The sequence below is a fragment of the Enhydra lutris genome, unplaced genomic scaffold (assembly GCF_002288905.1).
Source record: "Enhydra lutris kenyoni isolate GAN:26980312 unplaced genomic scaffold, ASM228890v2 scaffoldscaffold17, whole genome shotgun sequence".
Lineage (NCBI taxonomy): Eukaryota > Metazoa > Chordata > Mammalia > Carnivora > Mustelidae > Enhydra > Enhydra lutris.
In genome coordinates this window covers 226,243-238,924 of record NW_019154101.1, presented here as the reverse complement: position 1 = coordinate 238,924, position 12,682 = coordinate 226,243, and the positions used below count along the sequence as shown (strand labels likewise).

Here is a 12,682-nt window from a genome sequence, read left to right as displayed (position 1 = left end):
GGGGGGGTGTGATTATGGACATTGGGGAGGGTATGTGCTACGGTGAGTGCTGTGAAGTGTGTAAACCTGGCGATTCACAGACCTGTACCCCTGGGGATAAAAATATATTATATGTATATAAAAAATAAAATAAAAAAATAAAATAAAATTGAAAAAAAAAAGAAGAGTAAAACTTCTAATAATGTGATGTATTTTGATGAAGAGGCTTCAAGGAAAATAGGAGATTCATTGCCTTGGGTTCTTATCATTTTTTCCCCCAGATAATAAGATGTAAAAGGGGAAAATTACTTTAAAAAATAAAGCTGGGGGCACACAAGATGATAGTCCAGGAACATCCTGAACTCATCTCCTCCCACAGACGCACCAAATCTACAGCTACATATGGATTGTTTCCCTCTGAAAAAGACTGAAATCTTGATTAAATGCTCTCCACAAAAGGATTATATCCATCAGGGTAGAGAGGCAGAGACATAGTCTCAAAACCCCACCCCACCACCACCACCCAAGTGGCAACACACTATAGGGAGGGATTGTAGCAGAGAGGTGCTTCTCTGAGGAAAGCAAGGGGCTTGCAGTCCATGTTGACCACCCTGGATCCAGGAATCTACCCTGGAAAGATGAGCCCCCATAACAACTGGCTTGGAAAACCAACAGGCCTAATGTGCAAGGGTTTCAAAACCTATAGGAAACTGATCCCTCTCTTGGAGGGCTTACATGTGGTCTCACTCACCCCAAGACCCAGCAAAAAAAGAACAGTCTGAAAAGCTCCTAGATTATAACTGGGAGATTCATTCTCTGGTCTGGGGGCACTGGCTGGAGGAGTGGGGAACTGTTAAAATGTACCCAGGAGACAGAGACACTGGCAGGTGCCATTGTGACACTTTCCATGTAGCCTGCCAGCACAGGTTGGTGAACTCAAATGCAGCATCCTCCCACTGCCTGGGATGAGTGGGCACAAGTGGTTGCAGCACTTGCTGAGACCAGAGTGTTATACCCATGTTTTCGCATCCGACAGACCACCAAGGAGCCAACACCGATGCAATCACATGAGGGTTTATTTGACAAGCTTAAGCTTGGGCCCAAGTATACCCGACACAGCAGGGTAGGGACTTGGACCCCGAACCAGATTACAGTCAGTGTTTTTAAAGGCAGAGTAGGGGTGGACTCTGTGGTGGGTGAGGACAAAGGGGATTATGGATGATGTAAGTCTCTAAGAAATTTTGGAAGCAAGGTCTCCAGGACCTTGAGGGGCTAGCTATTGTCTGGGGAAAAGGTTATTCATTACCAGTAATAAAAATCTTCTCATGAGACCCTTTAGATGTATATCAGTGGGCCATATGCTTGGGAATGATTCTCGACACTATCTTGGAGGTTTAGAAATAAAGTTTCCTAAAGGAATTGTTAAAGTAGACTTACAGGATCCTGGTTGGACCTGTCAGGGTAGGGGGCCAGTCAGGCTAGGATTGTCCTTAGCAAAACCTCAAGGTGAGAGCAGTTAAGTCCCCAGGGGAGAGCCACTCTGTCTGTTTCAAGGGCTTGTCAGTAGGTAAGGAATTTTAATGATTTTCTTCTGCCTCTGTTTCCCACATCACAGAGAGCATGAGCAAGAACAGTTGCAATGTTCTTCCTTCTGGGGCTGGGGCTTGTGAGGATGCAATTATTACACAGGGGATACTTTCAGATCTCCTGGCCTGGAGGCCAAAAGAGATTACAATTGTGGCCTCACAGGACAGTATATATTTGCATACTACCAAAGCTGCTGCCTAAGGGTCTTCTAATCCGTCTGAAACTAGGTGGTAAATGAGGTTCTTCTCTTTGGATCACTGACAGATCTTGACAAACACTCAACAATAGGATTATACCAAGAATAAATCATATGATTCAAATAGTCACTAAAGTTTGAGAGACAACCAAGAGCTAGGGCAAAGAGAGATTGTCACCTACACAAAGCTACCCCTTCAAGACTAAGACAGGTAGCTGTTTCACCTAATACATAAAAATAAACACAAAGAGTAAAACAAAATGAGGAAACAGGGAGATATGTTTCAAACAAAATAATAAGAATAAGAAATAATGATACAGAGATAAATAATGTGATAAAGAGTTCAAAGTAATGGTTATAAAGATGCTCACTAAACTTAGAAGAATGGATGAGTACAGGGAAAATTTCAACAAAGAGAAAACATAAGAAAGTACCAAAAAGAAGTCACAGAACTGAAGAATCCAATAACTTAAACTGAAAAATACACTGGAGGGCTTCAGCATCAGATTGGAAAACTAGAAGTATAGAGAAGTGAGCAAGAAGATAAAGGAATGAGATTCACCAAACAGAGCAGCAAAAAGAAAAAAAATAATGATAATTTTTAAAAATGAAGAAAACCTAAGGGACCTTTGGGGCAATAACAAGTGGAACAACATTTGTAGTTTAGGGGTCCCAGACAGAGAAGAAAGAAAAAAAGGGGGGGGGGCAGAAAACTTATTTGAAGAAATAATGGCTAAAAACTTCCCTAGCCTAAGGAAGGAAACAGACATCCAGATCCAAGAATCCCACAGAGTTCCAAACAAGATGAACCCAAAGACAGCCACACTATAATCAACATGTCAGAACTTTAAGACAAGGAGAGACTCTTAAAAGCAACAAGAGAAAAAGAAATTGTCATGTATGAGAGAAACCCCTTAAGACTATAAGCAGACTCCTCAGCAGAAATTTTGCAAGCCAGAAAGAAATGGTGACATGACATATTCAAAGTGCTTTAAAAAACCCCCAAATCAAAACTCAACCAACAATACTCTACCTAGTAAGAGTATCATTCAGACATGAAGAAAAAAAAAAAAAAAAAAAGAGATTTCCAGACAAGGAAAACTAAAGGAGTTCATCAGTATTAAATTAGCCTTACAAGAAATAATAAAAACTACTTAAGCTGAAATTAATACAAAATTAATTAAAAAAAGTTTAAAATACCACACACATACACACACGTGTATATATATATATATGCAGTGTTTTTTATGTAGTTAAGAAGAGAAAGAAACACTCATACCAAATCTACTTGGCGTCATTAATCAAAAAATTCTGATGGGGGGGCGCCTGGGTGGCTCAGTGGGTTAAGCCTCTGCCTTCAGCTCAGGTCATGATCTCAGGGTCCTGGGATAGAGTCCCACATCGGGCTCTCTGCTCGGCAGGGACCCTGCTTCCTCCTCTCTCTCTGTCTGCCTCTCTGCCTACTTGTGATCTCTGTCTGTCAAATAAATAAATAAAAAATCTTTAAAAAAAAAAATCTTCTATCTTGAAAATATTTGTTTCTGATATTCTCAGTTCTCTAGGTGTCTGTGATACAGTTATCTTATATAGAGTTAACATTGCTTTTCTACAGAGAGCTTAATATGATCAGATGTGTCATAATATCATCAATTGACTCAAACAATAATTAATTAGTTATCAACCCAGGATATTTAACCAGAGACAGAAGAATCTCTTTAGTTAGATTATTATTTAAATATGCTATTTAAAAAATGGCCTGCAGTAAAAGATAATAATTCAGTCTATTAATGGAAAAATTTATTGTAAATATTAAAAAGCTTAATTTTAACTTTCTAATGTAATTTTTCCTATTTAGAAGTTTATAGTATATGACAGGCTTCTACAAATCCTATAAGCATTTAATGAATGTTTTCTTTTATAATAGTTTTTTATACTTCTTCCTCAAAATAAGATTCAAAAGAGAAAAAAAGAGTGAATGCTTAAGTAAAGTGTACTTCATTTTTTTATTTCAAGGTAAGCATGTTAATGTGCTAACAAAACATAAAATAAATTTTAAGTATATAAATGACAAAGGATGCAAAAGATCTGTTTGAGATACTAAATAGCAAGAAGTTTGGAAAAATGGTTAACATCAGACATGAGATTATTATAAATAATAAACAAAAAGTCATTGATCAAAGAATTATAGACAACCAATGGTTAACTAACTGAAAGTTTATGAGCTATAATATGAATGTTTTAGAAATTGGATATAATACAATCCTGTTCAAGGGTGCCTGGGTGGCTCACTGGGTTAAAGCCTCTGCCTACAGCTCAGGTCATGATCCCAGGGTCCTGGGATGGAGCTCCGCATCAGGCTCTCTGCTCAGCAGGGAGCCTTCTTACCCCCTTTCTCTGCCTGCCTCTCTGCCTACTTGTGATCTCTCTCTATGTCAAATAAATAAATAAATAGGATCTTAAAAAAAAAAAAAAAGACATGGAAAAATAGTAAAGGTAAAGAAAATAGAGTATTGCAGGATTAGTTGTATGCATAGCTGTCAATAATATAAATGAACTGAGGGATGGCTCAGTTGTTAAGCATCTGCCCATCTGCCTTCTGCTCAGGTCATGATCCCAGGGTCCTGGGATCCAGCCCCACATTGGGCTCCCTGTTTGTGGGGAAGCCTGCTTCTTCCTCTCCCACTCCCTCTGCTTGTGTTCCCTGTCTCTCTCTCAAATAAATAAATGAGAGCTTAAAAAAAAAACCCAAATAAATATAAATGGATTGAAATGGGAAAAGATTACTAGTAGGTTTTAATAATAATGGATTTTTTTATAAAATGAAATACTTGCAAATTTTCAAAACAAAGTAATAGATTTACATTTATAGTTTTTATTTTTGTGAGAATTGACACGTATTCTAAAATTTCTGTGAACATGTAAGTAATCTAAAATACCTAAGACATTCTTGAAAAACAAAAGCAAGGAGGAAAATAGGGTACAGGAAAGGGCATGACTACAATTCAATTGGCAAAATACATTTTTAAACAATCCTAAAATACCCATTTAGAAAATTATAAATTCTTATCCCTAGCTCATGCCATAAAGAAGAATGTATTTATATAAAATAAATGAATCTAAATACCTAAATAAGTAAATATATCCTAAGTATGAAAAATATTTAATAAAAATACATAAATAAAATATAAAAATAAGAAATAGTAGGCTTAAAAAAGAAATTATAGGATAATATCTTCATGTGCTTGGCAAGACAAAAATTTATTATAGAGAATGTAAAATGTCTGGTCATTTAAGGAAGGACTGTTAATTTGGATTCACTAAAGTTAAGAATGTTTGCTTATAAAATTTGTAAAAAACTTTTACAATACATATAGTCTATAAAAAAATCACATGTAGAGTATATAATTAACTTCTACAAATCAATAAGACAAAACAAATAACCCAATAATAAATACAGAAATATCTTGGGGACACCTGGGTAGCTCAGTTGTGCAAGTGTTTACCTTCAGCTCTGGTCATGATCCCAGAGTTCTGAGATCAAGTCACACATCGGTCTCCCTGCCCAGCAGGAGCCTTCTTATACACAGAAAACAAATAATGTGGAACCGTGAGAGAAATGAAAATTTTCCCTTACCCCCCCCCAAAAAAGGCAAATAAGAATTTGAAAATACTAGAAAAGCCAATGTTTTCTTGAAAAGTTATAAAATTTTTTGATATCTGTAGAATTAGATCCAAACCAATAGTGTGATATGTAAATATTTATGACCTAAATGATTCAATAGTAAATATAAACCAATTTTTTAAAAAATTCAAACCTCATGTAATTCCCAGTAAGTAATCAAATAGTATATTTCAAGAAATTAGACTGATAATATAATAATATTTATATGAAACAATAAAGGGGCAAGAATATCTATGGCACATACAATGTAAAATAAATGAATAAAGTCAAGGAGAAGAAACTATTACCAGAGATGAACATTATCATAGCTCTAACAATGAAAATAGCAAAAGCAGCATGCACAATGTTAAAAGATCAGTTGTGTACAGAAAGAAGATATTTGAAATGATATGTTATTTGAATATACTGAAACCAGATAAAATATTAGTTTTCACAATATATAATGGATTTTTGAAAGTAGGTAAGGAAAATACAACCCATTCAGTGGAAAAATTAACAAAAGATAGAAGTAAAATCCTCAGTAGGAGATCCCTCAGAGTATCTTTGGATAGCCATTTGTAGGATTGGAAAAACATCTTTTTCCATCAGAAATCAAAGAAGTTCTATTTAAAAAAATGAGGTATCACTTGCATACATACAAAAAAAGTTGGATTTATAATTTTTACAAGGATGATGTCAACATGCAACTCTCATACACTTTTTTTTTTTAAAGATTGCATTTATTTATTTGACAGAGAGAGAGAGAGATCACAAGTAGGCAGAGAGGCAGGCAGAGAGACAGGAGGAAGCAGGCTCCCTGCCGAACAGAGAGCCGGATGCAGGGCTGAGATCATGACCTGAGCTGAAGGCAGAGGTTTAACCCACTGAGCCACCCAGGCGCCCGTCTCATACACTTCTGATGTGAAATTAATTGGTCTCCACTTTTAAGGCAATTTACCAATATCTAACATATCAGTGTATATCCCTCTCTAAAACTTAAATATTTTAAAATAAAATTAACATTCTGTAACAGATTAATCAGATTAACATCATACACCTACTTATGGTATGTGCTGAGGGAAGAAACATCACCAAAATAGTATTTTTACCAAGATCTTTTAACCTGTACCTAACATGAGGAAAATAATGGAAATAAGCCTAAATTAACTGGCCTCCTAAAAACAAACAAAATCTAATCCAGACTTTCAAAAATGCCATTGTTATTAAATGAATTGGAGATAGTGATCTAGATTAAAGGAAAGAGACATAACAACAAAATACACAAAACGTAATTGGTGTGTAAATTAAAGAATAACAACTATCAAGAAATTGTAGAAGCTTAAATAGGGACTGAATATTAGATAATACCATAACAATAGTAAATTTCTTGAGTGTTTTAATTTTATTATTATTTCATTGGAGAATATTAAATAAGAGAATTTGCCACCTCAAAAATTGTCTCTTTGGCATAGAATTATTTTATGCTGATTATTTTTAAGAAGTGGCAGACATAGGAAAAAACTCTTAAAACAAAGTAGAACTTACCCTCTCATAAGAGATATTTACATTTATAAAGGAAATTTCCATTTTTAAGGGTATACTCTTTCTTTGTACCAGGAAGAGAATAATGACTAAATCTTAAGAACCTTAAGGGAAAAAGCACACTAATCCTTTACTTGTTTAGTGAGTTTTTCCTGTTAGCCTCCTATAATTGGTTCCCCACACCCCAATATCTTCTGGCTTTAACTGGGGTTGTTATTCTGGTAGTGGGTTGGGCCATTTCATGGAGTTATTCAGTTTTCCTTGGTCTCTCCCATTTACACAGGAGGTATACATGTTATTAAACTTCTTTTGTTTTTCTCCTCTTAATCTTTTATTAAGGGGGATCTCAGCAAAGAACCTAGAGGGATAAATGGAAAATTATTTTTCCTCCCCTACAGTGCACTTGTTAGGAAATGTCTGTCACTCACTTTCTAATAGTTCAGCAAAAATCTGTATCTCTCCATCCATTTATTTATCATCTGTGATTATCAAATGACAAAACAATTTAATAACAAGTTTGATGTCCTTTATTCATGAGAAATAATCCATGAATTGGGGGAGTACAGTGCCTCATAAGCCATAGAGTACCACTTTCAAGGAATTTGACATAAAAATGAGTTTTATAAAGAGTAAGAAGCAACATGGAAACACAGCATGATTGGCTAGGAGGTTAGGGCTTTCCTTAGAAGGCTAGCAGATCCTATTTTCTAGGGTAAAGTAACATTGCTAAGGCTGAGTTGGAAGATGGGTATTTACCCCAAAAATACAGATGTAGTAAAAAAAAAAAAAAAAAAAAGGAGCAGCTGCATTCTAATGTTCATAGTGGCAATGTCCACAATAGCCAGATTGTGGAAAGAGCCCAGATGTCCTTCAACAGATGAATGGATAAAGAAGATGACGTGTTTATATATATAATGGAATATTACTCAGCCATCGGAAAGGATGACTATCCACCATTTACATCAACATGAACAGAACTGGAGGAGATTATGCTAAGTGAAATAAGTCAATCAGAGAAAGACAATTATCATATGGTTTCATTCATATGTGGAATATAAGAAATAGTGCAGAGGATCAGAGGGGAATGGAGGGAAAACCAAATGGGAGAAACAGAAAGGAAGACAAACCATGAGAGACTCTGGACTCTGGCAAACAAACTGAGGGTTGCAGAAGGGGAGGTGGGTAGGGGGATGGGGTAACTGGGTGATGGGTATTAAGGATGAGCAGTGGGTGTTATATGCAAATGATGAACCACTGAATACTACATCAGAAACTAATGATGTTGGTTAATTGAATTTAAATTTAAAAAAAAAATGAAAAAGAAAAAGGGAAGATTGTGATTGGTGTATGTTAGGATTTGGGGGCAGATGTATCCCTAAATGTAGGCTGACTTGGGTCTAGATTTGTAATGTGGGCAGGCCCACAGGGCAGTCTTCATTGTATGAATCCCAATTTACAAATTAATTTTTATCTGTCTAATCTATCATCTACCTGTCATGTACATATCAACATTTATATTTGGAGAGAAATAAATCGAATGTGGCAAAATATAAATTGTTTAATCTAAGTAAAGGTAATTTAAGTAAAATAAAATAAATTATTTAATCTAAGTATAGCTATTTTTTGAACTACTTGAAATTTTTGGTACAACTGAAAATTTTCAAAGTAACAATCAGGAAAAAGAAAATAACAGTAAAAAATAAATTAAAAACAACAGCATCAGAAAAGAATGAATAAGATCCTTTGTGATGAATTTAAATAAGCCTTTTGTTTCCTACCAGAAAACTAAAATAAATTTAGTTCTTTAAACAGTTAATATTGTTCCTCAATTGTCCAGATGGGGCTATTGGAATTATAAAAATCTTTATTTCTTCTTATGGACACAGCCATTGCTCTCAGAACAGCCAAAGCGGTCAGCTTAATTACTCAATTATGCCTCCCTTTTGGATTCATGGAGCATGTAACACCTCCCCTTACTAAGCCATTTCTAATTTTAAAACTCTTGAATATAAGAATTCTAGATAAGCTTATTGGCTGCTCATTGATTCGTTTCAAAGTTGTTCAGGAGCTGAAGGTTAAACTATCAGGGAGCTTATTATGTTTGACAATACTAATTCAAAAACAGCAGGCAGGCATTTTCATACAGTTGTGTCTTTGTTTGAGTGGATATAGGAGTCCTTTAAAGTCATTACATAATTGATTCTTAACTTTTCTCTGTCCAGAGTGCTATTGAATGGGTGAAATATCTTTTATAAATGTTGAGGCTCATATAAGAAAGAGAAGGCAATAGAAATAAAAGGTGATAGAAACAAAATAAATAAATGACTTAAACAAAAGGTAAAGGTATATTTACTAAGAGCAAAGTTGAACTTCCCCTAATACCCAGTTAACTTGATCTACCATGCAGATATTATTTTAAATACCCCTACATCACCTAGGCAGCTTCCTCTTTCTCTTCCTTATTGGTACTCACCCCTGAGGAAGATGGCAGAGTAAGAGGACTCTAAGCTCACCTTATTCTGTAAATACAACTTAGATAACACTCACATCAGTGTGAATAATGAAGTGACCCTAAGTGTCAGTGTGACCCAAAGACTGGCAAAACAAACTCTGAGGGCAGAGAAGAGGACACACTGAAGAGGGCTGGAAGAGTGAAGATGAAGTAGGGAACAAAACAGATCATAGCTGCCCATGGGAGGGGAAGGAGGTGGCTGTAGGCACAAAGAAGGACAAGAAAATGGGCTATGGCACTGGGAAGCCTGCATGAGGAAGACAGGTCCCTGTAATACTAGGCTTTGAAAGTGAATTTCATGAATTGGAAGTACTCCCAACAAACAAAAGTCCATGGCCAGATGGCTTCACAGAAGAATTCTACCTAAACATTTAAAGAAGAATTAATATCTATTGTCTTCAAACTATTCCAAAAAATAGAAGAGGACAGAAAACTTCCAAATTCATTCTTTGAGGCCAGCATTACCCAGATTCCAAAACCAGTTAAAAACACCAGAGAAAATTAAGAGACTTACAAGTCAATATATCTGATGAACACAGATGCAAAAATCCTCATGCTCAATTCAATGGAATTCAAACTGAATTCCATAATATATTATAATCATCCACCACAATCAAGTGGGATTTCTTGCTGGGATGCAAGTGTGGTCAATAATGATGAATCAATCAACATGATACATCACATCAATAAGAGAAAGGATAAAAACCATATGAACATTTGAATAGATTCAGGAAAAGCATATGACAAAATACAACATTCATTCCAAGTAAAAACCCTCACCAGAGTAAGTTTAGAGGAAGACATACCTTAAAATAATAGAAACATTATATGAAAAACCCACAGTTAACATCATACTTATTAGTGAAAAACTATATAGTTTCAGGTATCATATTCTGGTCTGTAATCCATTTTGAGTTTAGTTTTAGTATGAAATAAGAAAGTGGACCAGTTTCATTCTTTTGCATATTGCTGTCCAGTTCTCCCAGCACTATTTATTGAAAAGACTATTTTTCCCATTGCATATTCTTTCTTCCTTTGTCTGAAATTAATTGACCACATAATTGTGGATTTATTTCTGGGCTCTCTATTTTGTTTCATTGATCTATGTGTCTATTTTTGTGCCAGTACCATACTGTCCTAATTACTACAACTTTGTAATGTAATTTGAACCCTAGAATAAAAATCCTAAAAGAGAGCACAGGCAGTAATTTCTCGGACACCGGTGATAAATCTTTCTAGATATTTCTCCTGAGGCAAAAAAAACAAAAGCAAAAATAAACTATTGGGACCAAATCAAAATAAAAATCTGCACAGCAAAAGAAAAAACCAGACATATCTAAAAGATAACCTACTGAATGGGAGAATAGAGTTATAAAGGACATATCCAATAAAGGATTGGTATCCAAAATCTATAAAGAACTTATATAACTCAATATGCCTCCAAAAAATATAATCCAGTATCAAAATGGACAAAAGACATTTCTTCAAAAAGACACCCTGATGGCCAACAGACATAGATGCTAAGCATCACTACTCATCAGGGAAATGAAAATCAAAACTACAATGAGATATCAACTCACACCTGTCAGAATGGCTAAAATAAAAAAAAAAAAAATACAAGAAACAACCAGTGTTGGCAAAGATGTGGAGAAATAGCGTTCTGTTGGTGGGAATGTGAACTGGTATAGCCACTGTGGAAGACAGTATGGAGGTTTCTCAGAAAGAGTTACTCTATGATTCAGGAATTGCACTACTGACCCCCAAAATATGAAAAAAACTAACTTGAAGTTATCAAATCTTCACTGGGCTTCTATGTTTACTGCAGTATTTACAATAACCAAACTATGGAAACAGCTTAAGTATGCATTAATAGATGAATGGATAAAGAAAATGTGGTATATGCATACAATAGAATATTAATCAGCCAGAAAAAGAATGAATCTTTCCATTTGCAACATGGATGGATCTAGAGAGTAGTATGCTAAGTGAAAGCCAGTCAGAGGGACAAATACCTTATGATTTCACACATATGTGGAATTTAAGAAACAAAACAAAGGGAAAAGAGAGAGAGACAAACCAAGAAACAGACTCAACTATAGAGAACAAATTGATGGTTACCAGAGAGGAGGTGGGTGGGAGGTCAGAGTGGGCAAGGGGGACAAGCCGGTGACCTACGAGGAGGCGCACGCGCCGCACTACATCGCCCACCGCAAGGGCTGGCTGTCGCTGCACACAGGTAACCTGGATGGGGAGGACCACGCTGCAGAGCGAACGGTTGAGGACGTTTTCCTCCAGAAGTTCATGCTGGGCACCTTCCCAGGGTGCCTGGCCGACCAGCTGGTCCTGAAGCGCCGGGCTAACCAGTTGGAGATCTGTGCCCTGGTCCTGAGGCAGCTGCCTGCACACAAGTTCTACTTCCTGGTGGGCTACAGTGAGACTCTGCTGTCCCACTTTTACAAATGTCCTGTCCGTCTGCACCTCCAGACTGTGCCTTCCAAGGTGGTGTATAAGTACATCTAAGACAGTCACCTTGTCTGCATCAGGCTCTAGCCTGCGAAGGACAGAGGCGTGTGGGAGAGGAGTGAAGCAGAGACGGGGAAGTCCCCTCACTGTCTTGAGGATTCCTTTCCAAAGCTAAGTTGGAAAGGATTCCTTTCCAAAGTTAAGGTGATTAAAACGACAGTTATCTTTGTGAGCCCTGAGTGATATATGGAACCACTATATTGTACATCTGAAACTAATATAATACTGTATGTTAGCTACACTGTAATTAATTTTTTTTTAAAATAAGACAATAAAAAATTTAGTAATAATAATAATAAAATGGTCCTTGGGAATGACCTTGAGAGTTCCAGATCTTTTAGTGGCAGATTCTACTCTTTAGAATAGTTATAATGTTAATTAGTGAATTAACTGCTTACTAGATACTGCAAAAAGTATTTCCCCACCTGTTTTAGTCAGCATGGCATGTGCTCACATTTATATGGTTCATCAATAGTGCCTTTTTTTTTTTAAAGATTTTATTTATTTATTTGACAGAGATCACAAGCAGGCAGAGAGGCAGGCAGAGAGAGAGAGGTGGAGGCAGGCTCCCTGTGGGGCAGAGAGCCCGATGCGGGGCTCGATCCCAGGACCCTGGGATCATGACCTGAACTGATGGCAGAGGTTTAACCCACTGAGCCACCCAGGTGCCCCTCAATAGTGC

The 12,682-nt window shown here is 36.3% G+C and overlaps 1 pseudogene; it reads left to right on the top strand.

Annotated features, from left to right (window-relative positions):
• LOC111147722 overlaps positions 1–11,997 on the top strand; it is a 33,028-nt pseudogene extending 21,031 nt beyond the window's left edge.
• Positions 11,998–12,682: the final 685 nt, after the last annotated feature.